Consider the following 9,104-nt stretch of genomic DNA (forward strand, 5'->3'; position numbering starts at 1 on the left):
GCCTGACATCTTGGCAAATTTAAAAGTGCTGGCTAATGCTAAACGTAATTTCAGTAAGACTGTTATCCACGTCGGCGCTAATGATGTTCGACTTCGCCAGTTGGAGATCACTAAAAATAATGTTAAAGAGGTATATGAACTTGCAAGTACGATGTCAGTACGACTGTAATATGCTCTGGTCCGCTCCCTGCTTACTGGGGTGATGAGATACATAGCAGACTGTCGTCACTCAATGGTTGGATGTCTAAGTGGTGCCCGCAGAATAGCATAGACTTTATAGACATTTGGACGAGTTTTTGGGGCAGACCTGACCCGTTGAAAAGAGATGGTGTTCATCCCTCCTGGGGTGATGCCGCTCTTCTCTCTAGAAATATGGCACATAGTCTTAGAGTTCGTACTTGACTAACTGGGGCCCAGGTCAGGAAGCAGACAGACTGGTTAAACTGACAGTCTGCTAGCTGCCTCTCATCACAGAAGTCAGTTAATTCTCAGCACATAGAGACCTTCACCCAGATATCACACTATAGAGACTGTGTCTGTTCCCCGAACTAGAAAATACAGAAAACGTCCAAACCAAATTAAAAGTAACAATTTAATTGATGTTCAACAAATAAAAAATGTTTACAATACAGAGAAACAATTGATAAAGCTTGGCTTATTGATTATCAGGTCCCTTTCTACAAAAGCACTTTTTGTAAATGATTTGATCAATGATAATAATCTAGATTTGCTCTGTTTGAGAGAAACATGGATAAACCAGATTAATACATTACTTTAAATGAGTCCACCCCCCAAGATTACTGCTATAAAAATGAGCCACTTCCGAAAGGTAAAGGGGGAGGTGTTGCTACAATTTATAGCAATATTCTCAGTATTTCTCAGAGGGCAGGCTTTAAGTATAACTCATTTGAAGTTATGGTGCTGCGTATAACATTATCTATAGAAACACGTGTTAGTGATAAATCTCCTGTGATGTTTGTACTGGCTACTGTATAAAGGCCACCAGGGCACCACACAGATTTTATTAAAGAATTTGCTGATTTTATATCTGAGTTAGTACTGGCTGCAGATAAAGTCTTAATTGTTGGCGATTTTAATATCCATGTCGATAATGAAAAATATGCATTAGGATCAGCATTCATTAGACAACACGTTTCCGGACCTACTCATTGTCAAAATTATACTCTAGATTTAATACTGTCACATGGAATTGATGTTAGTGGTGTTGAAATTCTGCAGCAAAGCGATGATATCTCAGATCATTATCTAGTCTTGTGTAAACTCCATATAGCTAAAACTGTAAATTCTACTTCTTGTTACAAGTAAGAACCATCACCTCTACCACAAAAGACTGCTTTGTAAGTAATCTTCCTGATTTATCTCAATTCCTCAGAATATCCAACAGCGCAGAAAAACTTGATGATCTAACAGAAACTATGGACTCTCTCTTTTCTAGCACTTTAGATACAGTTGCTCCTTTACACTTGAGGAAGATCAAAGAAAGCAGTCTGACTCCGTGGTATAATGAACACACTCGCATCTTAAAGAGAGCAGCCCGGAAAATGGAGCGCAGATGGAGGAAAACAAAACTAGAGGTATTTCGTATAGTCTGGCGGGAAAATACCCTATCCTACAGAAAAGCATTAAAAACTGCTAAATCTGATTACTTTTCGTCTCTTCTAGAAGAAAACAAACATAACCCCCGGTATTCATTCAATACAGTCACTAAATTAACGAAAAATAAAGCATCAACAGGTGTTGGCATTTCCCAAAAGCACAGCAGTAATTTAGGACAGATGAAACTTTCAGTGAGTGAAAAACGATGGCATTTTCAAAACTTAGGAAAGTCTTATATGGTACAAGAAAGTCTTATGATTTCAGGAGGTCTTAAATGTGGGGACTGAATTACAAGAATTGCGATTAAACTTAAAAAGGCTATTCATTCAATCAGGGAAGGATTATGACGCAGAGGTGCCCTGGGCACGGACTGATTATAGGCCCCCCTCAGTTGAAATTGCCATCATTTTTCTTAAGTTCTAATAGCAATGGATTCTATCTACACTAAGTGAAAACAGCAGTATTTTTAGCGATATGTTATTTACACTGACCGTGCGTTCACACCGCCGCCGGCGAGAGTGTCAAAGTGGCCGGAAGTCATTCATTTTCAATGTGAGCCGGCGGCGAGCTCCGTTGAGAGCGGAGCGGCGCATCTTGGACGGTGAGGGCGTCGAGGAGAGTTGAAGTCTGGTCAACTTAATGGTAATGAGCTATGACGCGGTTGGGCGGCAACCAATCGGAATGTAGAAGTCCTCCACTTGAGAGGGTTCCAGAGAACGCAGTCCTGTAAACTTTGGTTCCGACCACATTAGTTCCCAAGCATTTTCACGCTAGAACGCTTGTTTTGCAGCAGAAATGCAATTAATTTCCTCAAAACAACACCGATTTGACCAATTGCATTTAGGCTACACTTCAACCAGGACAGTTTGGAATGTAGGCTGCGCAAAAATTAATGTTAATATTAATTAAAGACCTGGGCTAGTAAGTCTCCTATAAACTGCATGTTGAAATTAGACTAATTTAGCAATTAACCATGAACACAAAAACACACCATAAATGGCTTTTATTGGTTTATATAGTTAGCTAACATGTAACTATAATTAAGTTCTTTCCATCGATCAATTTCTTACTTTCACAATTAAAATATTTAATGAGGTTAACTTATACCCTACTTGTGGTCAAATCTGCACAAGATCAACCTGCTTGTTTCCTTTGCGGCTCCTTTAAATACAAGACCAAGCGCTCGATCGTCAGAGCATCAACAAATCTTTCGACAGCGTCGCTGGCAGGGAGGCCAGAGCGAATTGTGACGCTCTCGTCGGCGGCAGTGTGAATGCACAGTAAGTGCAAATAGCTATGGATTATATTTACACTATGTTAAAATAGCAGGATTTTCTGCTATTTATACTACTTGTTGCAAAATAGTGGCAATTATCTGCACCTCAGTATTGCATTACATTATAAAACAGTATGCAATAATTGTGTAAATTATAATTTTGATTCAGATTATTAAATGGATGCCACCTTATTGGGACAAACCCTCCCTACACCTACCCTAACTTACCCGATACTTTATTTTCAACTTTTTGGTTATTTCTTTCATTTTTATTAAAAATAAATGCCTTTACGATGTGATATGAGATTTGAAAAGGGAGAAAAAAAAAGACCACAGTACGCGCTTTACCATTTGCACCACTGGAGATGTCGGATCATAGCCGGTTTTTATTATCTTGACAGTCCATATCACACGTTGGTGGGTGGAATTAGTGTAAATAGCCTCTGCCAAAAGCTGTGCTATTTGCACTAAGTGTAAATAGACACTCCGTTTACATTATCAAAGAACATTATTATTGACTTAAATTGCCAGAATTAAAGCACTCTCAAAAACTCCCATTAATCACTGAAGTTGCTTACATTGTGAAATTAATATCTTGCTTATATCGTACGCACTTCTGCACTTTGTTGTTTCTGATGAGAGAAATCGGCAGAGAGCAGAATTCATTCAGGGAGCACCCGCACTGAACAAAACAGCTGTTTCAGCGATGACTCATCTGGACGCCTCTTATTGGCCATTGTATTCATAAACTCAACAGAATCATGTGTGATTGGTTAAAATGCGCAGTGCTGTAGAAAATCTCGGTGTGATCGTTTATTAAATATAAAAAATATTATTCGGCTATTTTTTTTTTATTTTGGAAGCTGCATTCAAAATCCACTTGCCTCAAAAATCTGAGGGGGCACGGTTGAAATCGCGTTCTGGGAGTAGAGGTATTTTGGCTGGGCCCCCCTCTGGTCCAGTGCCCTGGGCCCGTGCGTTAATCCGTCCCTGCATTCAATAAATATGAGCGCTGCACGTTTCAGATTCAGCTGCTGCGCTGCTTTGTGGAGTCTGTCTCTTGGGCTTGTGTACTGCCATTCCGAAAGCGCCACCCGCTGGAAGAGAATGATTTTCCATTTTCAATCAGCTTGTACGTCTGCTACTGTCAAAGACCAATGTGAAAACAACCCATGATTTTAAGCAGCAAACACGAGTTGTAAATGTGTAGTGGTGGATCGACAAGAAGATAATGTGTTGTAAAATGTAAACAATTAAGGCAGTAAAATATATTTATATGTTATTTAATTAATATAATACTTGATTGTTTTTGTGGAAACCTGCATCTGAACTGTAAATCATGCTTTTTACAGTCATTTTATTTTATTTATTTATTTTATTTTTCTGCAGGTCTTAAAAAAGGTCTTTAAAAGTCTTGAAATTAAGCTTAAATATCTTGCATATACCCTGGCCTGGCAAAAACCATCAATTGTTTTTTTTAGAATTGTCCGGACCTCGGCTGGTGGGGAGGGTTCATTACTGGACCTCAAGCCATTTTAGTTGAAGAGCCCTGACCTAGAATATTAAAATCGACTGCGGGCTTTTGAATCCTTTTCTTATTTAGCACCCAAACTCTGCAACAATCTACCTAATACTGTTCGGGAGGCAGACACACTCTGTCAGATTAAATCTAGATTAAAGACGCATTTCTTTAACCTGGCTTACACATAACACACTAATACACTTCTATTATTCAAATCCATTAAAGGATTGTTAGGCTGCATTAATTAGATCAACCGGAACCGAGAACACTCCCCATAACACATGATGTACTCGTTACATCATAAGAAGAATGGCATCTACATTAATATTTGTCTATTTCTATTCTGTTTCTCAGTCCGTGTCCGGATCAGATGGTGGATCGGCACCGGGAGATGATGTATGTGGCCCTGATCGTCGGCGGAGGCCAGACACCTGGATGAGCCCCGGGGACATATCCCCAGTCACCGTAGCCACCTGATCCGGTCCGTATCCAGCAGATGGTCACTGCAGTCACCAGATCCAGTCCGTATCCAGCCCAGATGGTCACTGCAGTCACCAGATCCAGTCCGTATCCAGATCAGATGGTGGATCAGCACCCAGAGACGACCTCTACAGCTCTAAATGTCAGCTGGACCAGGACACCGAGATGAGCGCCAGAGACAGATCCCCAGTGAGGACCCCGCCACTTAGACAGCCATCGGGAAAGACCACTGGAACCAGTTGAGCCCTTACAATCTGACTTTGCTGCAGTTGGAATTGAACTGCTGGTTCGTTTGGCCAGAGAAGAACTGGCCCCTCGACTGAGCCTGGTTTCTCCCAAGGTTTTTTTCTCCATTCTGTCACTGATGGAGTTTTGGATCCTTGTCGCCTCTGGCTTGCTTAGTTGGGGACATTTCATTTCCAGCGATATCGTCGACCTGATTGCAAAGACACTATTTAAACTGAACTGAGTTGGATGATGACATCACTGAATTCAATAATGAAATGCCTTTAACTGAAAATATTTTTTTTTTATCTTTTCATTTTACATTATTGACTCACTATTTTCCTTTTTTGATATTGTGCAGTTGCTTTGACACAATTTACATTGTTAAAAGCGCTTAATAAATAAAGGTGACTTGACATATATATATATATATATATATATATATATATATATATATATATATATATATATATATATATTGTGACAAGTGTCCCGGGCACCTATCAGCGTCGCCCTGGCAACGAAGGAGCTGCACCTGCTCACAATCACAGCGGACTGAGCGATCACAGCTGCGGCTCGTTTGGAGAGGGCTAGAAAAGGGCCGAGCTGGCACACACTGGGGAGCGATGTCTCCAAGAGAAGGTCAACTAACCCTGTCTCTCTGATTTCCACAGACACCAGTTGATCGCACAGCCACCCACGTGCAGGATCCAGAGCACCCTGCACGCAGCCGGCCGGCCGAGAAGATCACCAGGAGATTGTGGACGAGCACGGAGCACGTTGGCACCTTCACCTATTTCCTTTTATTCACAAGTCTGGCACAATAAACACACCCTCCGGGGTCTTTATTGCACTGCAACCTGTCGTGTGATTCTTCAGCCCGCTACAATATATATATATATATATATATACAGTTGTGGTCAGAATTATTGAAACCCTTGGTAAATATGATCAAAGAAGACTGTGAAAATTAACCTGCTTTGTTAATCCTTTTGATCTTTTATTTAAAAAATTCACAAAAAGCTAACCTTTCATTGGATAATAAGAATTTAAAATGGGGGGAAATATCATTATGAAATAAATGTTTTTCTCAAACACACGTTGGACACAATTATTGCACCCCTAGAAATTCTTAAGAGTAAAATATCTCTGAAGTATACTCCCATTCATATTCACAATTTTGAGCACTCTAGGGTGATTATGAACATGAAATTATCCAGCCATGGCTTCCTGTTTCACAGAAATATAAATAGGAGGGAAAACAAAGCCCAAATTCCCTTAATCATCCATCACAATGAGAAAAAACTAAGAATATATTTCTGATGTGCAGCAAAAGATAATTGAGCTTCACAAATTAGTGAAGTGGCTTTAAGAAAAGAGCTAGAGCAGTGAAAATCCCCATTTCCACCATCAGGGCAATAATTAAGAATTTCCAATCAACAGAAAATGTTACGAAACTGCCAGGAAGAGGACGTGTGTCTATATCGTCCTAATGCACGGTGAGAAGGAGAGTTTGAGTGGCTAAAGACTCTTCAAGGATCACAGCTGGAGAATTGCAGAAAATAGTTGAGTCTCGGGGTCAGAAAACCTTAAAAAAAAATTGTCAAACAGCCCCTACATCACCACATGTTGTTTGGGAGGATTTCAAGAAAAATTCTCCTCACTCATCCAAAAACAATCTCCAGCATATTCAGTTATCAGACAGGACTGGCACTTCAAATGGGACTGGCTTCTATGGTCAGATGAAACTAAAAAATGAGCTTAATACCAACAGATAGAAAATCAATAAGTGACTGATTCTATTAGAAATCTTATAATGGGCCATGTTTGGATCTTCCAACCGTACAATAATCCAAACACAAACCTCAAAAACAACACAAAAATGGGTCACTGAGCACAAAACCAAGCTTCTGCTGGCCATTCCAGTCCTCTGACCTGAACCCTGTAGAAAATGAGTGAGGTGAACTGAAGAGAAGAAGCACCGTCATGGAGCTGTGAATCTAAAGGATCTGGAGTGATTCTGGATGAAGGAATGGTCTCTGATCTCTTGTCAGGTGTTCTCTAACCTCATCAGGCATTATAGGAGAACATTTAGAGCTGTTAAACTGACAAATGGAGGTTTCAAAAAGTATTGAATAAAAAGGTGTCGTTAATTGTGACCAATGTGTATCAGAGAAAAACATTTATTTCATAATGATATTTCCCCCCATTTTAAATTCTTATTATCCAATGAAAGGTTAGCTTTTTGTGATTTTTTTAAATAAAAGATCAAAAGGATTAACAAAGCAGGTTAATTTTCACAGTCTTCTTTGATCATATTTACCAAGGGTTTCAATAATTCTGACCACAACTGTATATATATATTGGTACATCTTCCCTCAAGACAGTCCGAGCTCAGAAATTATTCTAGTAACAATATTTACGAAAAAGCCAAAAAACATAATGTGTATTTTGTATACTGTTTTGTTTTTGTTTTTTGTTTTTTTTTTAAATAGTGCTTGTGCTTAAGTTTCTTTTCTGACTGTGGCCAAATAAAATTGGACAGTTACACTTTGCACAGTTACACATTGACTTCCTCTGTTTAGACATACTATCTTGACAATTTGTGAATATTTGGAAAGTATTTTACAATTCAGTGAACTGACGTAGAATTGTATGAATTTGTATAATCTTATTTGACTGACTTGGTTGACTGTATTTTCATGAGGTAATCCTTTGAGTTACTTTATTTTAATTGTCCACTTTAGACATTCTACTAACTATATAACTAGTAATTTTGCAACTACATGTCAACTAACTCTCACTGGAGTTTAGTAGAATAAGTTGACATATACTTGCAATGTTACTTATAGTCAGTAGAATGTCTATTGGTGAGCCATCAAAAAGTTTTAGCAGATATTAAGCAGACTGTCTCTAATGACTGGTAGTTGGCGTAGTTGCAAAGTTATTTATATTTAGTAGAATGACTAAAGTGGACTATCATACTAAAGTGTAAAGTGCATAGTAATATATTTTAGAAACCAGTTCATGAATTTCCTGAAAGCTGATGACACCAGTAAGTCAAGCCCTTAGTAGAGAGTTCCATTAACACAACGGACTGTTTAAAGAACATAATATATTGACCCTTTTAGGGCCTACATCACAATTATGTCACAGCGCTAGCTGGAAGCAACTGGAGGCGGCCCATTCAAACCAGCGCAGATTCGGCTACACAAGGAGCTTAAAATATTATCTTGTTGTCATGTTGGGTGCCCGAATCGATGTTGTAGAGGCTCCAAATTGAAATTTTAATGCATACCTGCTGCCACTGCCAGACAAAAAAACGATAATCGCGATAAAACGAGCGGACTGGGCTGAAACGATCGTCAAAAATGCTTTTGAAGCACACACTTCTTATCAGAAAAAGTTCAATAAAGTATTATCTTTTGTTGTTATGGGCTCGTCTAAATATTTCTTATGCATCTTACTACTATCTCGTGTTTGAAATAATGTCTGTGTGCATGTGAAACAACAAACTGACGATTTATATGTTTAATCATTTGTAATTGTATACATTGTTGTGATTAATTGTGGCTGGAATAATAATGTAGCTGTAAAAATAGTTGCCTGCTGAAATATATACCTCTTCATGACTAATTAGACACCGTGAGTTTGTCTATACTATACACATTAGATGTGAGTCACTCAACCGGAGGGAATCCTGGCAGATCGTCCATCCTTTGAGTAAACGCATGTGGGGGTCAGCCAATCTGGTTTCGTCCATTAAAGTTAACCTTTTCAAATAACAATCGCGGTCCCAGAAAGTGAGTGACCTTACATATGCAGGTTAAATCAGAATTTCTCCAGTTATTGTTAAAAAAAACAAGCTAACAAACTTCATAGCTAGCGTTAGTGAAGCGGTCAGGGGAATCTTTTTGCCTCCACCTAAGCTCCGCCCACAGAAAAACGTCACAATGCTTTCTAACAGAAAAAGTGTCTATAACA

The sequence above is a fragment of the Barbus barbus genome (assembly GCF_936440315.1).
Source record: "Barbus barbus genome assembly, chromosome: 21".
NCBI lineage: Eukaryota > Metazoa > Chordata > Actinopteri > Cypriniformes > Cyprinidae > Barbus > Barbus barbus.